Source organism: Genypterus blacodes, unplaced genomic scaffold (assembly GCF_046128005.1).
Source record: "Genypterus blacodes isolate CSIRO-AG114 ecotype Tasmania unplaced genomic scaffold, CSIRO-AGI_Gbla_v1 ptg000118l_1, whole genome shotgun sequence".
NCBI lineage: Eukaryota > Metazoa > Chordata > Actinopteri > Ophidiiformes > Ophidiidae > Genypterus > Genypterus blacodes.
Window position 1 is genome coordinate 2,035,438 of NW_027466921.1, and position 27,897 is coordinate 2,063,334.

General features: G+C 41.4%; 1 protein-coding gene across 2 annotated transcripts in view; it reads right to left on the reverse strand.

The window, feature by feature from the left end:
- The window catches only part of adarb1b (adenosine deaminase RNA specific B1b), an 89,850-nt gene that overhangs the window by 49,170 nt on the left and 12,783 nt on the right, over nucleotides 1-27,897 (reverse strand). For both annotated transcript variants that reach the window (XM_076161924.1, XM_076161927.1), the window contains one exon: nucleotides 10,577-10,657. The gene's annotated coding sequence lies outside the window, so the exon portion shown is untranslated. Of the gene's footprint in view, nucleotides 1-10,576; nucleotides 10,658-27,897 lie in introns of those variants that run through there.

Sequence of the window (27,897 nt, forward strand, 5' to 3'; positions counted from 1 at the left end):
GGGTAGAATGATATAGACTTCTTCAATGAGGGGAGGGACGGAGCAGAAAGGTTCTCCTCGTCCAGTGGAGAGGATATAGGGGCACCTTCTCCACAAAACAAACAACCATTCCTAAATGAGCTTTCCACTGGTTTTAATGGAAAGTTTGTGCAATGTGTTAAAAATGTTGTTTCAGAGATAAGTTCAGAAGATCAACTCCAGGGTTAGAGATACTGTATACCAAGACAGAGATTGGGTTTCCTTCTCAACCGAGTCAACCAACAGTACATAATGTTATATGACTGCTTAGATGAAGAAAGAAAACATGCCAGCAAAATTTCATGCCTTTTCTGCATGCAACATTCAAGAGCAGGCCATTTGTCGTTGTATCACATCAATCTTTCATATCTTGACTGCGCTGTCACAAATGGTCTGGCAGTCAAGTACATCATGACATGTACATATGTTTCATAGCAAGCCAGGCAACCTACAGTGGCAGGGGGAGGTAGGCAGGGAGGTAGCTCTTGGGGATAAGACAGGAAAGGTTTAAAAGTAACTGGAATATTCTTTAACACGTGAGAAAGTGTCCCCTTTACAGCAGTGGCTGACCTGCCTTTCATGGAGTTGGAAGGTAGCGGAGACTCTCTTTCTATTTGTCAAAAATTGGGGGCTTCGGGGGTCTGCGTCTGAGAAAAGTTTCCATGAAAAATAAATGTTAACATTACCACAGTCGGTACACTTTCCACAGCTTGAGAACCAGTGCTATAAGGGATAAGCTGCACATTGTTAAATCTGGATGGTAAGTATTAATGTTGCATAGAGATGTCTAGACTAGAGCCTAGAGAATGTGAGGTAATCTAATGGTATTCATTAATGGACTATCAAGTAAATCCATGTTTGACCCGTAATCATGCTTAGGGTTCATCAGCTGCCTTTAATTCTATTTCACTGACATTTTGTCCATGTAAAAGAAACACATTTTAATTTTTGTAAAATTACTTAGTCAGGCCTGAAATTTCACGTAGAAATCAAATTTCTACAGGAGACGCCAACACCTGTGACTCGGTACTTGAGCTTGATGTCAAACGCTGCAAAACACACAATGTAATAATGAACGCAAACATTCTGTTCATCATAAAAACAAACATTTTATATATACAGCATATTTGTTTTGATGAAAGCAATAGCGTTTCTTTAAATAGAACGCCTGAAAAAGCAAAGCAGCCCACCACAACCCACCTCCTGCCAACATACACAAAGCTGGTAATGAGTGACTCATCAGTGCTAGTTCTCTGTGCTAATTTTATCATTGAACTTCACAGGCTTGACGAAAGGCTCGCTATGGCAGAATGTATGAACAGCATGAAGCTTATTAACACCAAGATGGTCACGTTCGTTAGCCAACAACACTGTCAAAGCACTGACAGTCAGTGTTTGCACAGAAACATCCACACCTAGCATACTTTTGTATATAGCCCCACTGACTTCATTTAATAAAGGAGTAGTGCAATTGTTGGATTAAAACACCAGAAAACACACACACACACAGACACACACACACACACACACACACACTCACACACTCACACACACACAGGGTGAACATGACAAATTTGTACTGCTGAAAAGTAATATAAAATATTAAAATTACATGACAACAATGTGACTGTTTACTATCCATATCAATCCTAAAATAATGGACCCTCAGCCGAACCCTATGACATCAGAAAAGTGACACGTTGGCAACCATCTTCTTCAAGCAGTATGGCTCTCACAGCAGTGCCAGCGCGACCAGCTGGAGTATTTGCAAAAACGGCAGTTGTGATTTGCCTGTGTGTGTGTGTGTGTGTGTGTGTGTGTGTGTGTGTGTGTGTGTGTGTTTTTCAGTGAGTCAATTTGGCATAGCAAGTCCACTTCAGCTTATATAATATGGATCATTCCAAATGTGAGAACAAACTCATACTATGATGCAATCATGTTTTAAGAGCTCACTGCCACAGGGGAGAAAACATCATCACCACCGATCACCAATGTTCACTCACTCACCGAATCCAATAAAAGACACGGGCAAGTAGACACCTGTAACATTCTGAACACATACTAGTGAAAGAATAAAGATAACTCTTTGTAACTCAGACATGACAAAACGTTTGGCAGCTATTTCTAAAGCTTGTATCGCAATATGTTCACACGTACATCATTACCAGAATTCACTTACTTTCTTCTGGTCATTGATGACTTACAACACCAAATTAGTCAAAATGTCCATCCAGGCATCAAATCAAATGGTTATATTGAGAGAGTGTGGCGATGAAGGGCTGCATCTGGTAAAATCTGCTATTTTTAGTGACTGGCCTGGTGTGTTCCAATATGAAAGAAGTTGAGATTTTGTATTTGTCGACTTGTGTTATTATTAACTACTTGTATCACTGTCCACAGTTACAACTCTGCACTCTACGCTACAGTATCAATACTTGCCATTCAAGAAGTGAAAATGTACACTGTGCCCTTCTTCATTCACAATGATGACTGTCTGACCATGTTGTGTGTAATAAGTTCTTCTGAGACATACTGGGGCCTTTACCTTGTGCAGGATCATGTTGTGTTGCAGCTTTTACTGTGTGAAAGGCAAAGTATACCCAACCCACCAAACCAGGGAACCCACCCTGTTTCATAAATATAATCTGATGAATGATTTATCCAAATTCTCACTGAACTACTGAGTTTGTCTTTCTGAAGCGCTTTGAATAAAAAGAATATAGGAACTGGTGAACAACTAAATGCTAAATGAGGCTATTCTTTTTAATTTAAGCCGCTTAATATTCTTGTAATGGCAGAGAAACGAATGACTTCAGAGTGGCTAAATAACAAGCAATTAGGATCATTTGACACGGTAATTTCCTCTACTGATTCCTGTGACTGGAGTCAGCTAGTTTTTGGCATTGAGGTGGACCTATAGTAATTAGGTGCACGTATCCCGCATCTCTCATTATGTCCTCTCTGTTGAGGAAATTAACATCACTGTTGATTTTTGGCCGACAACGTTCATATTACATTACATTACATTACATTACGATCATTTGGCAGACGCTTTTATCCAAAGCGACTTACATTACATTACCACCCTTCGCAGAAGGGGGAGCAATCGAGGGTTCAGTGCCTTGCCCAGGGGCACCTCAGCAGGGGCTCGAACCAGCGACCCTCCGGTTCCAAAGGGGAAGCACTACCCACTGAGCCACTGCCTCCCTCTAAACTAGCTGACTCCCTCATATCTGAGATTTGAAACATCAAAAGTGAATCTGGTGGAAATTGGGACACGTTATTGGGAGTGGTAAGAAAATCTAAGTGCTTATGTTTTGATGACATCAGCATCAACCTCTCTCCCGGTGCATACATATTGCCATTTTAAGGAAAGTCCTATTGATATTAATAAAGTCTTTTTCAAGGGAGTCTTGGCCAAGATGGGCAGGGGAACAAGTGTCAAGTAAAAGACAGCAAAAACACAATCACACACCGAAACACAGATCACAACAATCGCTGTAGGGGTTTTCAAATAGCAAATTGTTCATTTCGTCATGATTGTTCAGCTGGTTAATAAAGCACTTGATGTAACAAAGCTTTTATGAAAAGTTGCTCCCAGGTGAGGAAAAGGTTCTGTGTGCGAGCGCAGCCTCGGTTCAATACAATGATTGCATCAGCATCCAACATAGCAGCTCCTACCTTTATAACATTAGCTGGGAGTAATGAAGTGGTGTGTCTATGAGAGAGCGAAAAAAGAGGGCGGGGAAAGTGTTGGACAGCTGCACATGTGGTTTGAGGTACGTTTCATAATGCCTCTATGCATCTACAACAAGCTGACACAGGTAGTTAGGTGGTTGAAGTAAATGCTTCAACCACCTAAAAGGATAGTCTAAAGCACAAAATGGCAGAGCTTTGGAAACAACCGCACAATGAATGCAAGATGAATGCAGATGAATAAAGGCTATAACCAGAAGGCTTGCCACAGGAAGCTGGCTGTGTATTTAAATCCCGCAGAAACAGATTGGAAAGAATGACCTGCTAGGCACAAACCCAGTAACAGCAAACCGGATCTACTGTGGCGCTTGGTTAGGGCTCTTCAATCCCTGCTCAGGACAAAGCATGGACGGGTTGGCATGGCCTTTGGAATAATCAAGACTTTGCTTCCTAATGCCACAAATCTGTACAAGGACTTGCATTGTCAGTTTGCCTACAGCACAGCAGAAGCAGCTATTCTGAGAGACAAAAGTTCCTCTTTATGATAATGAGACTGACATTTTTCGGTTTTTATGCATTCGCTCAGCAGAGCTTGAACCTTGATACTTTTAATGCCACGTTCGACAAAACCCACTGAGGCGTACAAGGGACAGAACCCGTGACCTTGGCAGTGCTCTTGTCCTTTTCTTGTCCGTTGAGCTAGCTGCAGCATATGTGTAATATGTCTTAGCCCTGCTGTGCCCTTGTATGCCCTTACATTCTGCTTGGATACGCTTGCTCGCGCGACTGAAAGCAAGCACAGGCAGGGGGGGGTGCTAAGCTGGTTGAAAAACTCCTGTAGTGCACACAAATAGCTCATGCATGCACAATGTCTGATACACACTGCATCTATATTAATATTTGAAACCCTACAGTCTTCAATCCTTTCAAACCCTTCAATCTCTTATCGTTCCCCCTCCATCCACTTTCCCCTGCTCTGAGACCAGCTTGCAGCAGTTCCATCTCGACTGCTGACCGCTCCCGCATTGGGGCGGTGATTAAATTAAGGGTAAAACGGGAGGAGAAAAACTTGTCATTACCCTTGGTTGCAACAAACTCTCTAAAACCGGACAGGAGCGATATTCCAGAGGGATGCGATGGGAATAATCACAATGTCCCTTTGAACGACACTTGTTATAGACATTGTACCGTATTACAGCAGGTACATCATAACAAACACGTCCTGATGAATACTAAATAAATTATAGGAGGGCAGCTTGTAGACTAGAAACAATGTTCAACTGCAGCTGACCGTTCGCAAGGTAGCAGGGTGTGGTGTTGCTTTCGTCTTTGCTGCATGTTGGTGTAAATTTTGCACAAGCAGGAGGAAAATCCATTACAAGGACTTTGTGTCTTTTCAAACACATGTCTAGCCAGATGGGATTTAATTTATTGGATTACTAGTAACACAACAAAAACAGCTGTTATTTCAGGATGCAATTAATCCTGGGATCGGGCGGGGGGAGAAAAGTCACATACTGTATGCAAGGATTCTGGCGTGAAAAGCACAAGGAATAATAAAAATGACCTTACTTCCCGCGCTTGCGACTGCTACTTCTGGTCTGACAGCAAAATGGACGTGTCAAATCAACAAAGGAAACTCTGAAGTTTAATAGAGAAAGGTACTGAATGCTGCATTTGCTCCCAGATGTGACTGAGAGTCCCTGCACACAACAGGCCCCATCAATATAACATTTTGTTTCTTTACATTTTTGCAGACCTGAAGGCATAGGAACCAAATAACAAAGTCCATAGCTGAGGGAGTCACTTGCCTGTACCCTGGCATATTTGTTGATGGGTCCCACCTGATCCAAAATTGATTATGCATTTTTTATAATACTGGAGATACAGGTGAGCACATGTGAATTAATTATTACTTGTATAAAAATGGGTTGTGGCTATAACGTGAAGGCCACAAGGAAACATCTCACTGCTGTTTCTATTCTGAATCTCACATTACAACGGCTCCATAGCCCAGCTTCAGGAATACAGTAGCATGCCTGATGTGGGTGTGTGTTAAATATATTTCACTTTGACCAGTGCAACTGGCAAACAAATGCAGTATAATGGAACGTGAATCCTGCCGCCTTCATAAAACAGATTTCACATTCAATTATTTCCCAAGAGTCACTCCCACGTTCACGTTATGCTGCAGCATAACAGAAAGCAGAACTAAGTTAGAGTGCCATATGCCTAAAAGTTAGACTTGTTCAGCATCACACTTTACTTCACAGTTCACAGAACACAGGCATGATTCTCCAGATAACAAGTGATGTAAACACACACTACATTCGACATTTTTCCACAGTGCGCCTCACTAGATAGTTACAGCTTTCTTAGAAAACCAAAGCTCTCCTTACGTCCTTGTCACTCACTCAGCCACACTCGCCACTAACTTGGTAATTAACATGTGTTGGATGTTTTCTTGCTGCTGCTCCAAAGCGCATTCACTTCAACCCCTCATGTCTGTCTCAACACTGATCCCATAAAAGTTCCTACCCAGATGATATGACATTTTTTTCTATATTCAAATAAAGGGAGGCGAAAATATTGAAGTAAGCCCCCAAAGAGGTGGTGTGTATGTCTGCTACACCGACTCTCACACAGCTCATTATTTTTAATTAGCCCTTCTAACGATGCCACTGTAGCCTGCGACAAACCATGTGCAAATCAGCATATTCCCTCTGATGCTCGATGCTGGTCGTACACACACTGTAAAAGAATATAATCTGTCTGTCTCCCACTCTCTCCCAAATATCCACAGTTCTAATTATAGCTTTCCTATTAATCAGCCACAGCTGTAATTATTCCAATTCCAGAGTGTAATCTGATCAAGGTGGCGAAGATCAAATCACAGCCACTTTCTCCTTTATACTGCGAGGCCTGACGGGGGTTTCGGGGAGGGACTTTAGCCGTGGTGACAGTGATGAGTTTGGGAACAAAATTGATTTAGTCTTTGATTACAATGAAACAGAGAGCTATGCACCAAAACAATTCTAATCAGGCTCAGTATGGTGGCACATTGGCAGCGTGCATGCCTGCGTGTCGGTGAATACAACTCTGCTGCAAGCCTCTGAAGCTGTTTGACTGCTGTCATTAGTTTAGGCGACAGTTTTACAGGGTTTCCTTTTCTGTAATATTTAAAGCAATATAGAGCAATATTGAGGTTCTGGTCAAAATTACAGGTAAACATATTTTCCATTAATTTTCCAGGCTTTTCACAAGTGTAGAAAGCTTGTTTAAAGAATAGGAAGCAGCTTTCCAGGGTCATTCTCGTCTTGTTTAATATTCAGGTTTTATGGCACATCCTTTGATGTGAATTATCATGGAGTGTACTACACCAATCCCATTGCTGACTTTGTGGTAGAAATGTTTTAAGTGTACTTTCATATCCTTTTCCAGCACTCAGTCAGTAGGTAAATATGAGTCAGTACTAAAAGAAAAACAATTTAGCACAGTACATGTCAAAGTACTAGAGCCCATGTTACAGTGGAGTTACATAAACAGACCCTGCCACTGTGGTAATATGGTGCTTAATTACTGCTCCAGATGTACCAAGTTCCATCTGCAGCTTACGCAGTGTAAAACAAATGTCAGTGAGACAGTGTGCAGAGTCAGTCTGCTGCGTAGAATCTACACCATCACTGATAGCAGCCACTATTTCAGTTTCGTCTCAATGACAGCACTGTTTTTGTAACCGGCCACCACTCCAACATTCAGGCTCCAAAGCAAACACAAGTGTTTGATATCCAATCCACTCGTCCACCGCCTGACCATCCGGTCAGATAGATGGAAACTGGCGTGCATGTATGATCTCTGTGTCTACAGCCGTGACAGGATGTCGGAGAGAGTGCGGTATTCTCCACATATAAATACATGCTAACCATCTCTTAATGTGACACAGTGGTGTGAGCCACACAAGTTACCAGACTATACAGAACATTTGCAGTGAGAAGCCAACATACTTTCATTACTCCGTCACAACACAGTGGAAAGTTAACTTTGTGAGGGTTTGTCATTGCTGTCACTGTAACTGTGCTCAACAGGACAGAGTCAAAATCAACTGTTTTTAGAAGCAACAACTGCTGTTTAATGATTTATGAGGATGGGAACATGAGGAATGAAGTTGGACTTAAGGAGCAAACCGCTGAATAGAAGAGAATCTTCCAATAAAATGAATCCTGTTTATAAACAAAGGACTTCAGTCTCGATCTTTGTAGCTTCTACTATTGGTGGCCTGTATTGGTGGTCTCATAATCACATCTCAGTTGCTCAGTGAAGGGCCAAATCGTTTTAAAAGTCTCCCACTTTCATCAACCCCTTGAACCCTTAGTAGGAAAGTTAACATCATGACTACAGCTGATACGAAGCTCAATCTGAAGAGCAGGCAAACCTTAAAGTCTTATCTATTAGCAACTGTGGCTTGTCCCACGGATGGACGTCTACTGCTCTCTACTTTACTACTCTAAAAACACATGGGTATATCATATGTCTTATTCCTTTGGGATAAGGTTAAAAAAATAAGGCAATTTTAGTTGGTTACTGCAAAAGACTTTAACTCCTTAAATCGTACTGAATACATTTCTGTGGTGCGGTTTTATGGTTGTACCACAATAAATAGAGCAGTAACACAGTCCTATGCAATGTGGAGGGCTGTTTCAGTGACCCCTCGCTAATGTGGGCGAGCTCAGCAGGGTTTCATGGACTAAATTTCAAACAAGACCTTCATACTGCTAGCCAGAGGATTAGATAAGACACCAAACATTAAAGGTTACATTTCCCTCTCAGCACTGTGTGTGAAAATACCTCCACTTGTAGTGGTTCAAGACAGGAAAGACACTTAAATAAAACAGTATTTACCATTGAATTTCTCGAATTTTAGCAAACACACTATCCCACAAAAAGACTGTTTCAGACTGATGGTAAATTCCTGCAGTGTGAAATCTGAGTTCAGTTCTGTTTCAGCATTTTGGAACTGTGAAGACCTTGTCTACCTTCAAATACAGTTAAGCAGATGGTGAATGGTTAAGTTAAGTTTCACAGCAGACATTCCATCAGCTTTTGTGTGGCACCATGGCAGCATGAGTCTTATCCTGAATTCTAAACACCAACTGCTGGACCTAAGGTCAACCTCCTACCACTTTCGGACTCATTTCAGTGGTGTACTGCTTACACACGCAAAAAACACACACTGCACTCATGACGTCAAGATAATATGGGTGGCCTAGTTCCTGGCGGTGGAATGATGAATATATCTGAGGCAGTCACCTTTGCAGTAATAAGACGAAAAACTAACTTTCCTTGTTGTACACAGCTGCTATCATCCATCGCTCCCGGGAAACCTTGGTAGCCAGTCCGCCGTACCTGTCTGTGTCAACACATCTGCAGATTGCGGTACATTTACTTTAAATAACAAGTTAATAAAATACACCATTAAACAACAAAATCTTCCTGTGACACTGTGAAAGTGTTTTCGGTTGGTCAAACACTGCACTTCCTTTTTTGCGCAGTCTGCAAAATTTCCTCTGGGATAAAATAAAGAAATAATCCGCTCTCTCTTTTACACCGTCTACGTCCAATAAAGGCTCCCACAACACCACCAGTGTCCCCAGCTCACTGATAGCACATACAGTAAAATTGTATAATAGTTTGTTTAGAAATATTGCACACACAGCACGCCACAAGCCTCATTACTTGTCAAACATGAGCCTTACATCTCTGCAGCCTTACATCTCTGCAGCAGCACAGAATATTAGGTGTGTGTTAGTGATCCAGCCAACTCTGCACTAAAAGTTGATTACAATAATGGAGGTGAGGGAGATGCGAGAGGGCGGAGTGCCAGAGGTTTGTGTTTCCAAAAAGAGGAAAGTGGGCACAGACTGAACGGGGCATTTGTTGAAATTTCAGCATCACCACTAATGTAAATTGACAGCAAGCTGGATCTGCATGTCAAGAGTTGTGTTACAGTTTGACAATACATGTTTATAAATATGCACGTGTTCAGAGTGCATTTAAGGATTGTTTGAAATTTAATAATGGCAAAACAGTCTGTTAAAGGCTGAGTGACACTGAGTGAGAGAGAGGTCTTTGCTTTTATCTCAGCGTTTTCACTGTGGGAAAGATAAATACTTCCTCATAAAGACAGCTTGGTGCTGTCACCTGCACACCAACGGGTGAACAACCCCCCCCACTCCTCCCACCTGCAGGGATCAGAATCTTCTCAAGGCAGCCCTGCTTCTCAATGTGACAGTTCCTGCCCCTCAGCACCCAGCAGGAAAACTGAGACAATTTGAGTGGAGGGCAACAAGGGTGGTAAGCGTCTCATTTTGTCAATAGCACCACCTGTCTCTGGTGCCGGCTCTGGCTCTCTACAGTTAAAATAATGGCCCCAAGTCTGTGTTTCTATGTAAAGATAATCTTAACACGACAGGGAGAAATGGACCAGAAATATGAATGATAAGTCTCAGAGGCCGACAAAGGAAATGTTCCAACAAATAAGGTAACACAGAAATGTCTCAAAAATCCCCTTATCTACACCACTTGGTCAAAAGAATGTGGCTACATAAACATTATGTCATCATACCTGTACCAGCCTTGACACTCGTGGAGGCTCAACTCTTTCTTCCGTTATTTCACATGAGCTCAACTCTTTTTTCCGTAATTTCACATGAATGCGATCCATTCAGGAATGTTGCAATGCCTTTTGACTTTTTGTTTGACATGGTGTTGATGTATGAATCTTATTGTTGTAATTACTGTAAGCCACTCTAGGTGTTAAGTGCCAGGTGCCACATGCCAAATGCAACAAATCTTCTGAACTCACCGTTGCCGTGCTGAGCCACAGGATGAGTGCTTTAGTATGCCAATCCTTTGAGGTCCTTAAGAAAGCTGCCACACACCGGGCCTGCAGGGAAAAAAAGAATATATTTGTAAAGGCTATGTCTCATCAATGGAATAAGGTGGAAACAGTGCAGTCAAGTGACGTTAGTAAGCCATTCCTAAAGTAAAGCTTTCTGATGCCTTCAGCAATGGATGTGCCAAGGCAAACCCAAAGTTCAGCCGTAAGAGATTAGGTTTGATTTATCATTCACTTCTGTAACATTTTTACATCAAAATATAGATTCACCTGGCTATACACCTGGTTAGACAGACACACAAAAAAATCGAGGGTAGTCTGAGAATTCTTTTGCCAGGAACTGGGTTTTGCAGTGCAAAGATGTTGCCAGCTGTGGCCTGACACAGCAGGTCTAAAAGAGCAGAGGGGGATTTATGGAACAGTGTCTAAAGGAATCGGTACCTAAAATGGCCTGTTTTCATTCAGTGTGCAAAACGGTGCTGCAAAAGGGGAGAGCAGAAATGGATCAATGTGTTTTCTGCACAATAAAACCTACATGAAAATCTGTCCTATACCACTACACTGATTTTGCCTATACTATCGGGTGAATGATTGTAGAGACTAAGATGGAATAGTTAGACCTGATGTGAAAAATCAGCCCCAAGTAGCAATGAAAATAAGGCCAAGAATTTCTGCAGGCATTTGGGAGGAAGTAGTAAGCCATCACGCCATGAGAAGAAACTGCTGGGTGACCTTATGACTCTGCTCTAAGCAATGTGACTCAAACCAACGGCAACCAGGACTTAGAAGGCAGCAAACAGCTACAGTAAGACACCCAAGGAGGTGCTGAAAAAGGGCACAGATGATGTCCCATTGTCAAATCATATTAAGGGTTGTAATTTCATTGTAAGAGGGCCAGGAACAGAACACTGAACCCTTAAAAAGTACCGGTCACAGTAGAAAGGATCAGTACTGACAGGGCTACATTTCAGAAGTAAATTGCGGAAATAGGTAAGAAATGTGACATAGGCATTGGACTACAACATAAACTAACAAAGATTTTCATGTAAACCACTTAAGCATGAATGCAGAGAGGTGGTCCCCACTGAAATGAGAATGTCCATCCATCCATCCATCCATCAGAGGCAAGCAGGGCGAGAGACCATATGGTATCTGCTTGGACATATGGGCAACTCAGTTGGAAAAAAACACTTTCTGTCCATCATCTTTGTTTGCCAGTGTATGCATGCGTGTGTTTCCATCATCTGTATTCAAGCCGTATACCAAGGTGCCCTTCTACTATTTGAGCTGCCACAAGGATTTCTCAAGAAGAGTCCCACTCTCAAGGCAAATTTATAAATGTTTTCCACACCTTGTCCAGATTCATGCACACTGTGTACATCACTGGTTAGCTCAGGTGACCACAATTCTTAAATAGGTCAGCATAATCAATGCCACATTTCTATGCATCTTCATCTAATTCTAGAATTAAACACTGCATTTGTGTGCAAACATCTGCCCCGATTGCAGGAAAAGACACATTAACAGTTCTCGTGAAAATCAGTCTTCGTTCCACATTTCCTGTCTGCACAAGAAACTCCAAGCTATTCCTGTGTAACACCCGGCTCCGACTATTCTACTGATATTTCAACAAGGGAATACACTCTATTTATAGCCAAGCGCTCAGCAACAAGGAGCTTAAAAATGTATTATATTTACACTCATCATGATGAATCTTCATGAACCATTTTTTAATTGTCCAAATGTTTTTATCGCACAAATCAACATAAACTCCAACTCACCACCAGTTTACTGTACAACTATGTAACAGTATGTTAGTTTGGACAATAGACACATCAACAAATAAGCATCGTCTCAAAAATACAAGCCCAGAACCCATCGTCTATCAGGGCAAAATACTGCCACACTGCTGAATTCTTGGACATGTCTTCTTTCTACTTTATTGTCCACTGGATGTTGAACCTACAATCACAACGTTCTGTGTCCTGATTCTCCTTTGTAGGTCAAGATACTTAGTCCATGGAAAAAACACATTTACTAGAGACAGCAATGTCTGATTTGATATTGTCATTTGTTAACATAGCGAAACGCGAAAGCCAAACCATGTTTTCAAAATGAAAAAAATACATTATAGCTTTTTTTACTTACAAGAGCAGACGCCAATTCACCTTCTGTTTCGTGTCCAGTAATATCATGAACTGAATGTGTCTACCAGCCCTACTACTCATTTTAGTTACAAATGCTTTTTTCCCTCACAGTCCCACTAAGTGACTTTGTGTGCATATGCTCAGTAACGCATAAGACAGCCATGGCACATTTTGTTACTTATCGAAGCTATTCGACTCACAAATTGGAAAATAATAAGGCGTATACAAGCCACAGAGGAGCATTACCCGACCAGACTGATGTCAAATGAATTACTCTAATGTACATACAGCATGTTAATATGCGTATAATATTTTCAGGTCAAAAAGTGACGAAATGAGGTTTTAATAGTAAATGTTTACTTGAGCACCAACATAACGAAAAACTTCATCAGCATTGGATGTCCTGCCTTCGTTGGAAACATCTCCTGAAGTTTGAGGACATTCAAACACCCCTTCTGGCTGCTGTGGGGATTTGTCACTCAGCACCACTTATTTTGGCCTTGAATAATTCTTACACATACACTCTAGAGAGGCAAAGTAAACCGGGATTATGTGTTTTTACGAGCACTGGCTCCTACTTTTCATTGTATTGCTGTTAAATATTGAGCACAGAGGAAATGTGGTGACAGCGGGGGTTAGGAGTTGCTTGCTCTGGGACGTCTGTGTTAAGATACAGAAATAAAAATGTAATCTCATGTTAATACACTAAGCAGTGTTATTGTGCTGAAATTTAAGGGGCATCCTTGTTTTTATTCCAAAATGCTCTCACCAGTAGCAGAGATCTGCATTATCTTAATCCTAATCATCATTTTCCCCCTGTCTGCTACAAAATCCACAGCATCTGCAAATGCGATCGATTACAGTGACTGATTCAGTGATTTTTGCACAGACTCTGCATTCTTAACTAACCACTGCAGCACTTCTACGTGGTCGGCCAAACACATAGGCAGATGTCAATCTGATGAATTAATGATCACTACTACTAAGCCATTTGCTGTTAATGAATCAGGAGCCAAAATGCTTAGGCAGCTCCTTCCTGGGTTTGCACTTAATTGGAAAAACCTGAAGACAAATCCATGTTAAAGTGCCAACTGCTGCTCATGCAGCGTGCCACAAGCTTGTCCACAGCACATAAATGTAATTAACCTTGTTTCCAGAGTCTGACAAAAGGTTGTAGCGGTGGGATATAGGTTTAATGATGAATGAAACTCAATCATTAAATTGGGCGCCAGACAGCAGAGTAATTTACTATAATCCTGCCAATCTTAAGAAATCTGACTTAAAGTTTCCTGGAAAGTAAGAGACCCACAGTAAAAAAAATCTTGCAAATGATGAATAAAGAAAAATCACATTCTTAATTAACAATGATAACTTTGTATTATTTCAATAATATAAATGGGTAAACAATACAATCCAAATTGCAATATTCTACATACAACATAATAAATTATAACTCAAACTCTGTCCAGTTCACTTGAACATGTTTTCTGTCATTAAACCAAACACAAGATATACAATAAATACAGTCCCTTGAAAATTGAAATTGAATACACATCACATTTATAATAAAACAACACAAAATCAATCAAACCTTAAAGGTGGATCTGATAAAAGTGGGTGATAGTTAAACTAAAATAAAGCGGATTTTAACTATCACTCACTTCTTCCTCCTTCTATCCAATCACCTTCCTGAGTTTCGTCCTTTGTCCTTCTCATTCTTCTCACCTTTCCTACACTCTCTGCTACAAGGTCACTGGGATTTCACACATTAAAATGTTCCAGGGACTTAAACTCAAAACATTCAGCTACACACTGTTTTTCTTCCTAACAGCAACTAGTTGTTTCCAGACACGCCGACATTGCCTCGACTATATCATCAATGTGTGATCAAAGATTCATTTCCCCTTGTGTTATTATAACCGCGGTCACAGGTTACTGTACAGTCTAGCACTGCGTAATCTGGTCAAGCAGATGCAATTTAAACATCACAGTCCTAATGAGCTGAGCAGAGCTGTGTCATCAGTTCTGCACAGTGCTGGAGGCTCTCAATGCTTTTTGAATCTTACTAATAGATTGACATAAACTAGCAAACGTCTCTTCGTATTGGAGAATCCTCCAGACCCATCTGAGTGTGTTTGCTTTTTAACACCTCAGTGACACTGCTATAACGTTGGCTCGTCGTGTTTGATTTTGGCCGGGGGAACCAACAACATTGATCATGACCGTTGCATGACATATTTCTCAGCTTGGTGTTAGATTTGCGATGTACAAATGGTTTGACATTACAGAAGTCAAACCTTGTTTTAGACACGACACGTGATGGAATGTGTTGCTTCCTGCTATGTATTTACAATTTAGCAGCACTGATTTTCCCAGCATAATGTAACTAGAGATATTCAAGTGATAAGAGACAGCCAGGCAATGCTCAAGATGTGTTGCAGGAACCAGAGGTGAACTTTCATAATTCTAATCCCTACTATTGGCTTTGATTGGACCCGCTGCTCACTGGTGAAAGGCCAACAGGCTGAGTTCTACTTTTGTTCGGGTTTACTTCTTGTGTTAACTCCAAACGTGAATCAAATAGAGAAAAATCTTCCTTCCTGCTTTGATTTAGAGGACAGATATACCACCTACTTTGTATTCTACATAGCTTGCCTTTTAATTGCCAAATAAACAACAGCCACTGCCAGCTCCTCTCTCCATGATTAAAAGCCTCTTTCACCGCCTCCTGTCATAACAGGCAACTTGTGACCATTGTGCACCCTCCTTGAAGCATGGAGGTACTTGTAAATTTTCAGTGCTATTTCAGGGTCTGCGTTCTGATAACAAGGTCAAATCCTGGACAAAGAACAACAACCGATCCTTTCATAACAGACCCCAAAACCAAAATGCTTAACACATGGCTGCTGAAATAGCACCAACAGTAATGTTTTGCCGGTAAACAGGCTTTCATTTTACATAAGCCCCCGTGAGACCTCTCTGTACCACAATGATCATTATTTATCTCTCTTCTGTCTGTCGTCTGTTAAATCACTTGGGTTGTTTCCCTGATGACGGAATTTCCCATCGTGGAATCAATAAAACTACTGTTCCCCCAAGAATCACATTTCTTGCCCATTGTGTTCCAGTTTGCTCTGTCTGCAAATCCCCCCGCGTGATTTTATTGAATGTGACAGCTTCTACTCTAGTGAATCAATAATCTACAAATTATCCTTTTTTTTTTTTTTTTATATAACAAACCTGATTTTATGATTTGCATGGGGAAGAAAGTGTGAACTATTTCACTGTGGGGAAGCTGACTGGGTAGATGATGCTGCGAGGGTGATGGATGAGTGCAACAAACCTTTTTACGCCTCAGCAGCGATGCAGTAGGTATGACAGCTGATGGCTATTTGAGCTCGGCTGACAAAAAGCATTCGCATTAGAATTTGACATTGTGGCGCTTGGAAGGTTGTTACCTGCTGATGCGAAGAGGAGTCATGTTTAAAAAAAAAAAGAACGTGCATGGTCAGCAAGCCTTCCCTGGACTAATAATTTGGAAGAAACACTGCGGTATAAATATTCACCTCCTCTGAAACTAGGACATCATTAAAGCTACTCTGTCTGTGTCAAAATGTGATACGACTGCAACGCTGACGCAACACTGAAATGAAACTTGATTAGCCAAGTGAGAGTTATAATCAAGCTTTTTTTTTTTTTTTTTAAGGGAGGCACAAAGCAGCGTGACATGCAATTTCTCCAAGATCAAACTCTCCTCTGGCCAAAAATGAAGGGTTGAATACAAACATCTTCTTTCAATCTGTTTGTGTAGGCAAACATAGCAGTGACTCAAGAATCTATACATTCCTCCTGGTTTCCCTCTCTCCACACATATCCATTTTTTCCCCTCCCCATCTGCTCTCCGTGCTCATAAATAACATCTTTAGACACCTCCGTTGACAGTCTCTCACACTTTGCCAGTCGTTTACTGCAGGAAAGGAAACATCAGATTTCAGCCCAACCCCCACAAGGACCTGCTGTAGGGTTCTATCTCAACGGCGAAATTACAACAGGAGCCGAAATCCATACATTTCTGCGGCACTCTGATTGAGATTTTTTTATTTATTTTGTTGTTTGTTATTATGTGATGTTTTCAGTTGCAGGGTTCGATAATAAGTGGGCCTAGGTTGATCTCACTATGAAGCAATATCTGCTGAAGTGCCTTAGAGCTAAACTCAAGAAAACTTCAGAAGATATTGCTTCACACTAAGGACATTCCAGTAGACTTGACTAGACTAAGCTAGACTAGACTAGACTAGATTTGAATTGAATAGACTATACTAGAATTTGCTGTTTGTTATTAGATGGAGAACTTGGAGAGCGCTTTCAGTAGCATGATTGGTCATAATAGAGTTGTTATTGTCATGTAACGTTCAAATCCTTACTGCCAATTTCAATTGAATGAAACGTTGTATTTATTCTGGCGTTGTTGACCAACCCTAAATCCACCATGATAATACAATCAGCAGTAATTATTGACAGATGTGCTTTGGGTTTCTGGTTTAGAATGCCAAAAAGAGTGTTATTACAAAATCAAGTGTTCCAATATACGTCTGTCTGCTCTACATTAAAGTCCCCTCTTAGTTGTGGTTTTTCGATTAACTTGGTGGTTAGAAACATGAATCAAAAGGATTGTATTTCCCCTACCCTTTCCAAATAGGCACCTTTCAGATGTCATAGCATTTATTGTTGCGCTGTTGTCAATGCATTTCAATAGTACTCTAACAACAGTAATAATAACAGTACCAATGTTCTTTGATAGCGCTGTTTACTACTAATAGTGATGCACCTTGATATTTAAGAGCATCACTTGACATTACTGTAAAAGGCCAAATGTTATCCACCAGAGACGAATACAGAGGCTTTGTAAATAATTGCCAGCCCATCACTGGAAATGATGTCTGAGAGTCACTTTGTGTAATGCAAGCTGACACGGGCTACACATGCAGACACACCATCAGGCCGATTACCCCTCAGGCTGCAGCACACAGTATAGATTATGAGTCACAACCGCTCATTAGAAAGGGACTAAACAGAGCGCTTACATTAAAAGAGGTCACTCTCGTTTGACTGACTCTACCGTAAACACTGCAGGGAGGCACCTATGGCCTCACTGAGGGCAAGCGTGTGAGTGTGTGTGTGTGGTTGACAGTTAGTGGCATGAAAATGGACACCGCCACCACCAGGAGTTGAAAATTGCACAGATCTTTCCCCAGTTGTGTTATTCTATTCCATCCATGCCAACTGACAGGCAGCCAAGGTTTCTTGTTCTCAATGCTAATAAAGGCCTGTATGTCAAACACCGCATACGTGACAGCAGTCAGCAATCGGAACTCACACAGACGTGACCTGCGTGACATCTCAAATACCACGATGCCAGTGTAGAATAATGATGATGACGACAAAATGTGAACTTGTTTCTTATTAGCATGGACATATGCCAGATGTTCCTCAGAGGGATTGCATGTTTGGCTGCCATATGGAGTGGAACAAGGGTGCCGCAAGATTGGTTCATTTTAGTTTTATGCGGCTATTTTATAACATTTTGTCTCAAAGAAATTTCAACAAAATCTATTGTGTTTTCAAACCTTTCAAAATAAAAGAATGAGAAGAAAAAATGCTGTCACTAGAATTAGTACGTTCTAGCCAATACTGAATATTTTCACATAAGAACTCAACTCACAATAATGACTTAAATGGATGGATGCAGACAGACGCAGGAGAAAAACGCTTCATTACTTACAGGCAAAAACATGAAAGTGGTTAAAACAGCAATTAAAATCTGTCAATAACCTTTTGAGATAGGCTACTAAAAGTCACACGGACAGACACAGATGAAGACTCCGCTACAGGAAAACTATCAAATGTGCCAATAGTCACAGGTAATCTGAAGATCTTACAACAAATACTCAGGAGAAGATTTTTGACTAGAAGGGGAACAGGTGTGTGTTTGTGTTCACGTGCATGTGGGGAGGTGACGGTGGTGACGGTGGTGACGGTGGTGATGGTGGGGCTGGAGGCTTAAGGGGTCCAGTGGGGAAGGACTGGCATGTGTGAGGCAGATGGGTTCAGTTATAGTCAACATCCTCTGCAGCCTGGGGGGCTTGATACACCCTCTTCCTCTACTCTTCCCACTTGTAAACACAAGTAAATCACAAGTAAAAACAGACCAATCAGGTCAAACCCAGGTTCTAACCATTAGTGAGGCTTAAAACAGGTATCCACTATATAGAACAAATTGAAGGAGAGTAAACGATGAACATACATTAAAGCAACGGGAAAAGGTTTTATCATGGACAAATTTACAGCATTTACTCATTAATTTGTTTGTGAAATCCAGCCGAAAGTAAATCCATTAAGTAATTCCCTCATTTGTTTAGTATAATATGAAATAGGTAGTTTGTTTTGAACATTGTCAAAGTTGCAATCGATGAGGTTCACACCTACCCAAAGGTCCTGATCTGCCCTGAAACCTTTCTTTTGATTGGTTCTTTACTTCTCTTACATATTTATATCCACATGTCACACTTATATAATACATGCGAGTGTTTGACCAGCAGTACATTGATGTTGCTACCTGCGATTCGATATACATTATGTATAGCCTAGGAGAATCTTGTCTACGCTGTTGTTAAAAGCAAAAATAGGCCTGAATTCTACCGAGAATGTAGTGGAGGAGGTAAGCTGAAGAAAGGAAAGGAGAGAACCAACTCCTTCTGCTGTGCATCACACATAAATAATAGTACACTATACACCATGCTTCCATAATTCTTTGCCATAAATCCTGACATATTGTTTTGAATATTCAAGACGCTTGGAGAGAGAGTATTTTTAGTCATTCGATTGCAAAACCGGAAGCTGTGTCACAGCAATTAGCACTGTGGCAGCTGAACATATGGAAACCAGTAAAGAGAGAGAAGCAGGGAGCTGCGCTGTGACTCTTGAAAGTTCAAAAATAGTCCCTCTTGCAGACGAATGTCACCACAGCATTTACACACCCGGCACCACCCTTGCCTTCCGTGCCAACCTGCATTTAGCGACCTCTACCAGAGGCAACCGGGCACCTGCTGGTTCATCCTTCCTCGTTAATGGAAGCCTTCACATTATACCCTGGCTTGCGGTGCTAGGAATTCTATGCCAAAATGTGTCATGAGTCATAATAGACCAAGAGTGATCGGGTTGTGCACAAGGTGAGATTAAATCCTGCACATCTAGGCCACCCATGAGGTACGCTAAAGGCAAAAGCGTGCTGGTACTGTGTATATATATATATGAATAATGCAGAAACACGTCAATAAAAATAAACATGAATGTACAATGTGGAAAGGCAGATGGAGGGAGGTGAAACAGCAATGAAAAAAAATGGAATCACCACCAACAACTAAGAAGGGTGGAGCTGATGAGACTAATGGTTAATTAGAGATTTAAGCCTGAAGACAGTATGCGTGTGTGTGTATGCCTGTGTGTGGTGTGTGTGTGTATCCCAGACGCTGGGGAGTTCTTGCAGGGATAATTCCCTCAAAGTAAGTGTAATGCGGCAGCCTTCCTGAGGCGTCAGCTTTTTTTTCTCCTCCTCTCCTCTTTCTTCCCTCCTCATTCTTTTTGTGCGCTTCCTCCTAATCTTCCCTCGGCTGCCGACCTCACAGAAGTAGAGGACACACTCAGCCATTCATCCGTAGTTACTCATTCACACGACAGAGAAAGATTCCCCTGTTCGGTGCGCTCAAGTGCGTGTGTGTCCTTTGACTATATAATTTGCTGCATAATATCAGAGACTCCAGACTGCTGAGGGAAGATATTCTACATCCAGCTCATTGTGATACAGAACCCTGCAAGCCAAGTCAGTACAGTATTCAGCTCCCAGCCAGTGATTCAGCAATGACTGATGACGATGATTCAATGGCTCACATGGATGCGTTGTCCAAATTTCATTAGTTAAATGTGCCTTTTCCTTCTTGTAGTGATGTGAACTTCAGGTATTTATGAGTTCCAAATGTTGTACCAAATCTGAAGCAGGCCCATGGAAAACCATCAAGGGTTGGTCAGATTATAATCATCTCCTATAATCGATTATTCGCCAAAGTGGCAAAACCAAAGATGTCGCCTGACCCATTGGAAAGCTCGATTCTGCAGTCGTCTTTGTGGTGAAAGAACACAACCGCATGGAAAAAACAATACAACAACTCACATTCCATTTGCCTACTTTCATTTTCCCCAGTGTGTTTGTGAATAAGCAGCCGACCTTGTGCAAGACACACACATTACAATCAGTCTCTTGCTGCACAACAACACAGCAACCAATGAAAATGTGACGTATCATCACGAAGGTCACAAGATATTGTGTCTTATAAATAAAATGCACCATTTACTGGTCTAGATCATATCCATAACAATGTGTGCACCATTTAACAAGAAGTTCACCCTCTCCATCTCACCTCAAATCAGAAACACCCGTCCACCCGTTCAATGTGACCTTGACACAAAGCTCCTTATATGATGGTAAATTGAAAGATTATTGGTGTCTCTTTATTCCTAATAATTGTAAAATAGAAGTTATTTCTGAATCACTGTGCACACTGGTTGTCCTACAAGTAACAAAGTACTGTCAGAAATACCTTGGAATTGTGGTTCATACCAAGGCAGAGAAAAGCATGAAAAATGTTGGAAATGGTCATTGCTTACATGATGACACAGTTGAACTGGGGGTCAAATCCATTACAATCCAATCCAGTTATACCCTAACCTCAGCTTTCTAACTGCAGTCGGCAAATGAAAAAGAGAGAGAGAGAGAGAGAGAGAGAGAGAGAGAGAGAGAGAGAGAGATAGAGAGAGATAGAGAGAGAGAGAGAGAGAGAGAGAGAGAGAGAGAGAGAGAGAGAGAGAGAAAGAAAGAGAAAGAGAAAGAAAGAAAGAGAAAGAGAAAGAGAAAGAGAAAGAGAAAGAAATGCATCTCCTGGCCATGAAATCAAACACTGGAACACTTTCCATCCATTTTTGTTGCACCAGATTGGAAAAAAGAGAAAAAGTGGTACAGAATTGAACTGGGACTGCAAACGCTGAAAATTTTGCTGTGCATTGAAGGTTGAAGCCTGAATGCCTAAAATATGAATTCTCTCCACTGAAAATGTAGCATTGGGCCATATGAGGAAAATTCAGGACCAGTTGTTGCCAAAAGGCAGAAAGAGCATAAACTACAGTTAGTTTAACAAAAAACATATTCTGAAAGAGGATAGAAAACTCCTACGCGTCTATATGTCCATATATATATATATGTATTGTTTATGAACATGAATTTAGGGTGCGACTATCTCAGCCAATCAGCTTCAACTTGCCTCCACTCTCCACAAGACGCAATACACACGCATAGGGAAGGCTGAAAAATCTTTATGTGAAATACAGTGAAATATTTAAAAACACTAAACCAGTGGCTGAAAGCCTGAAGTGTGAAGGCCTAGAAAAATGTTTGAATTCGTTTTCTGAAAGTATGAAGAAGTGCAAACACAGACGAATGCTGAATATTTGGGAAAATATGAAAGATATGAACACCAGAAGTCATACCAATAATATCCTGAATATTCCGAACAATTTGATGTTTGAATGGTGTCTGTAGGAAAGTAAGTATACGAAAATTAACTGCCAAAAAAACATACGGAAAACAGAAAAACAATGCCTGGGATTGCTGGAAGTACACACATGAGAGCAAAGGCCGAAGTGAAGGTGTAGATGCCTGGGCCATCTGAAGAGAGAGGTGCAACCACAGCATTATAAGTCATTCATTGTAATTCTTTCCCGCCCTCATCAAGCCACGTTCTGTGGCTCTGGTGTCATGACACAGGCACAACCTTTCAATCCGAATCTAACTCAAGAACGTGTGGTGCCTCCAGTGGAAACACGCAAAGGAAAATTAAAACAATTAATATCAATTAGTGAAATGCACCGCATGCCCTTAGCCAGGGGTGGATAATATAATTTGTGCCTCGGAGAAAACATGTCAGCTTTCAAATGAAACCACATGTAACATAACATGCATAACACACATCCCAACAACATACATAAACAACTGCTATGCTCAATTGCTCAGGTGACAGGAGCTCATGAGCTGAATCTATAGTCTGTTCTCTCGCAGAGCAATGTCAGGAGATTCTGAAGGTGGTGGAAACCTTTCCAACAGCCAGTGCCATGGGGGGATCTGCGTTCAACAGAATTTGTAATTTTGTGAAAAACAGCCACTCTGACAGGCACGTCTGCATAATCGTTTATAATTGTGTGAAGGTTACAAAAGCAAGGACAAGACACAGAATTCCTGCCAACTAACCATTCCCTCTTGTAAAGTGGAAGTTTGCTTCCTCGTTTCTTTTGAATTTCTGTTTAGTTTTATTCATAGTGTTGAATTTACAAAGACACACGAGTGAATGCCACCTTGAATGGCGTTTCGCTCCACTTTCCAGTATGGGCTCTCGGAAAAGGTAAAAATACATTTACTTTCCGAAAAACCAATCAGTACGCAAATTATAGACGAGTCAACAGAATGATAAATTCAGTTTTTAGATGTAGACGGTGCTTCTGTGGCTGGCATGCATTTTCATAAATTAACCTTGACTTTCGTATAATATTTAAGAAGAGTGTGAAGCAGCTTGGGACTGAGAGTAATGGGGCTTCGGTACACATTACCGGTCCATCTGAAATAAGGATTTATATTTAGAAGAGATGCATTAAAATGAGTGTTAGGTTATCTAATAGCACGCTGTATACAGGGCTGTGGTTGAACAGCAGATAATACAGGACAGTAACTTTGACCTGCCTACAGCCTGTCAAACAATAGAACTGCAGCTGGACTTAAGAGGATTTTGGGGATATACAGTGTTCACTTGTTGAACACATAAATCTGGATGTTTGTGACTCTCTGTGTGCATGTGTGTGTACTGAGATCATCATAATCTGAAAGCCATCACGCTGGAGTAACAAAGAGTTCTCTATGTTTCATGTTGTTGCTTTTGCAGACGACATTTTGAGATTTGCTCCAAGTCCTTCGTGTGCATATCAAGGTGTTATTGACAAAAACACCTTGAATTTTTTTTCGGGGGGGATGGAAGTCTAGGGGAGTTTGTGAAGAGAATTTCAGGATCGTTGCAAAACGTTCAGCAGAAAATTGATCTTGTAATTGACCCCCCTTTGTCTGTGTTTACTTGTGTAAAGTACACACCATAACCAGTGTGAATTCATGCCCCATACTTGCAACATGCAAATTTGAAACACCTTGATAACACAATTTTTGCATCATCACAATTTTCTCCACATGGTGCAGCTTGACTTGGTTACAGGAAAGTAACAGGCCAATTTAAAACATTCAATAACAGACTCGCTGTTGCCACCGAGCTATCAATCACAAACGCTCACGGTGTAGTTTATGATGATTCACTGAAAGGGTCAGGCTTACATGGGAGGAGGATGCATACATCACACAAATGCACACACACGCGCACACACACACGCACACACACACACATAGAGACAATCAGCTCATTGGTTGACTGACCACAATCCTATTTATCTATGCCACAGAGATCACATGCATAGGCCTCATAAATCATAAAGGCTGTCATTGTCTGTGCTCCTGTTAGCTCCCTGCAAATGAGCAGAGAGAAAATTAATATTAAAAGACTCATTGAGCTCTAGGCTGTTTTCAGTGTCAGACCTTAGCCAACGTCACGGATACATATTTAATATCGGTGGTACTTTCTGCAGTACAGCATGGCTTCACTTCATTCTCACTGTGCAAAAGGTCTGGAAGAACCATTTTAAAACATGCTTAACATCTTGCTTAAAGACATATACTACAATTTTGTGTCACGATTTTGTTTGAACAAAAAACAGAGATTTCAACTGGGTAGGTCCTGGTCTTGTTATCGTATTCAGTAATTGTCGAAGCTCTCTGCACGAAGCTGTTATCTAAACACAGACACACAAGGTTGAGCAGGATCGGCAATGGTGAATGCTCATGGGGACATTAATGTCAACTTTTGTCAGGTTGGCCATGCAGTGACAGAGAGACAACCAGCAAACTGGTCAGCTGTGAGGGGAGGCCTATCCAGCAACTACTTTCTTCTCTTTTTCGCCACCATAGCTTCAGTACATCATCCTCATCTTTGCTTACAATGTTGATTGTAATTAAAAGTAGCTTTAAGGTGTTTCTGCGAAGACCTAAGACAATTTATGTTTCCAACCTCACACTGCCCCCTGATGGCTATAGTATGGCTATAGTATTCCACGTTGTCATTAGGACTGCGCCTAACGATTATTCTATAGATTAGTTTTTCTGATTAGTCGATTCATCTACAGATTATTTTTCATTAATTAATATAACAATGAATTCCCCCAAAATAAATATCCTCACTTGTCTCATTAATATTTCAATATTTCTTCAATCATCTTCTCGTGAAAACAAACAGCATCAGCTTGTTCTCCGGTTGTTGTTTTTACCTGGCACAGCAGTCTCTACGTTATTGCGAAGTGTTGACGCCGTTTATGCAAATTGACGTGTTTCCGTAATCGTTTAAGTCGATTATGTTAACGTATCGCCGCAGCCCTAATTGACATCAACTAACAATGCAATGTGAGCATATGTGTAGTCAACATAAAGTCAAAGACACCTTCCCTTTTGGTTGTATGAAGGTAGGAGCATAGCCTACAAGAGAGGACACTCCTCCATTTGTATTTCAGCTTTGCTGTCCCATCCCTGTGGTGCCCTGGCTTTGCCCTTCACCTCTAACAACATGGGAAATGTCGCATAACACAGCTCCAAAGACAGAGGAATTCTGTGGCATTAGGCAGACAACAAGAGGGGGGAGACTTCAAAGCAAGGTCATTCTAGAGGATGAGCAGACACGTTTGTGTGCATGCAACATGAGTGGCACAAGGGCAACAGAAATAGAGACTGACTGCAAAAGACGGGTCAGGAAGGGGGAATGAATCAACAAAACTGTACTGTCAGCATCCCTGGAACTCCACGGGGAACATCAAGTGAGTTGACGTGGGCCAAAGAGTCCCTTCTTTTCTCCATCCATGTTTCCCCTCTCTTCCTTTCCTATCCATACGGCAGATTACTCTTCTCCCCCTCTCCACCACTGAAATGGCCTCTCTTCCACATGAAGCCACGGTTGCCTGCACAAGCATCCAACATCCCCTGAGTCGTGTCTTATTTACACTTAGGTTAGAGCCAAGCCACCTCTAGGATGAGTGTCCTTCTCCTTCATTCTGCCTGCCCTGGTTGTTCTGATAATTAAGAGGAAACCTGTTTTGTCCACTGGGGTCATTATAACATCAGTGCCAAATGCAGACACAGCAAAAAAGCTGCAGCAGCGCCAAAACAGCACCACTCTCAGCGGAGGAGAGGAGAAGGATAAATCCAAACATGCTCACATGACCTGTGGCAAGCACAGCTATTCACTTTAACAAATAAGCATTTTAGCAGTGCAATACTTACAAAACGCACTTGAAACAGCGCAGAGCTTAAGTACAAGCAGGGAAAAATCCCTGAGCAACGCAGAGGTTAGAGAAAAGAGACCGAAAGGATCGCTCCCTTCTGCAGCAAGAACACACACACACATTTCTACAGAACTGGGTAATAAAGTGTGTGCCAGTGATTGAACACAGCCCCTGGGAGGCACGACGCAGCACTATCCTGCTACAGAGGTGAGTAATAGAACTGCTGCATCTTCTTTCCACAAACCACAAGCGCTGCCTGCCTGCTGACGCATTCCACTGGAGTCTGCAACACAATCACACTGTGCTCCAGTCTGCAGTCTCCTTCATTTTGGCTTGGGACTGCAGCTGGCAGCATACATGAGACATGTTTTTGATGAATATCACAAGGCTCATGGCTGTATCTTTACTTACTGCTTGACCTACAGATTCTCATCAGATAGGATTGAACTGATGAGTGCAGTTTGGGCATGGAGCATCCTGGCACATGTCAGGCAGACATATTGGGGTGCTGGCAGAGGCATGAGGTTGCGTCATGCAGAATGGAAATGCATACGTAACAATTACAAACCAAACCTGAATGCAACATGTATTGGTTGTACTGCTGTGAGTACACTTGCTTTCATTTTGGCTTTATTTAGTTATTTTAATTTTTTACTACCTAGTTTGGTAAAATTACTTACAAACTGGGTCACTGTTGTGTTTTTGAGATATTCACATACAAGGCCATAGTCGTCTGCAAAATGGACACATGGTGGCAGTGACCTAGTTCAGATGTCATTTTCTCAAAAATCATAACATTTCATTGTCTGGCTCTAATTTCACCACAGCTTTTTTTCCACAGAGTCGTGTTGAAAAGCAAAATCCTGCAATTCTGACACATCTAACCATTAGGGAAAAGGGATGAAGTTCAAGGACAAAATGACCCTTTTGTTCATGAGAGATGAACAGACAAGCTTGTGTCTGAGTGGATGACAAGTAAAGACTAGCTGGATAATTATTCCAAACAATGGCCTTTGTGTTCACTGTTGGAAGAGGACTTTATAACAAAATCCAATCACACCAACATCAAGCAGCTCAAATCGTTTTCCTTCATCTTCAACACTTGTTCCTGAAGTGTGGATGTCCAGTTGGAGTGGCATTGACAAGTTCATCTTTGAAGCCAAACCTCTGTAGTTAAGCACTTAACTTGCACATGGCTCAAAGAACACAGAAAATGCGAATGGAAGCAAAGAATCCAGCCTTTTAAAACTAAACTCACTATTGAACATGATGGATTTAAATGAAATTTGGGATATTTGGCATGAAATGGCCAAGAGGGGCTGGCTGCGACACCTCCTGTGCTGCATAGAGTGCCAGGAGAGTTGAGAGGAAAACAAGCATGTTTCAGCTGCCATCTGAGAAAACAGAGTCATTGAGAACCATCAGAAATCCACCATTAACTGCGAAGTTCTGGGCAGAGCAGCCTCCCACTGAGTTCTATCAATCACGACACATTGCTGACTCCAAAAATACCCTTGATGACCGCATAAAATCAATAACACACATTCAAAACAGGGAAAGCTCTGTGCCACCAGCTTCTAGTCGAGCAGTGTAAACCGCATGGAGAATGAAAGCACG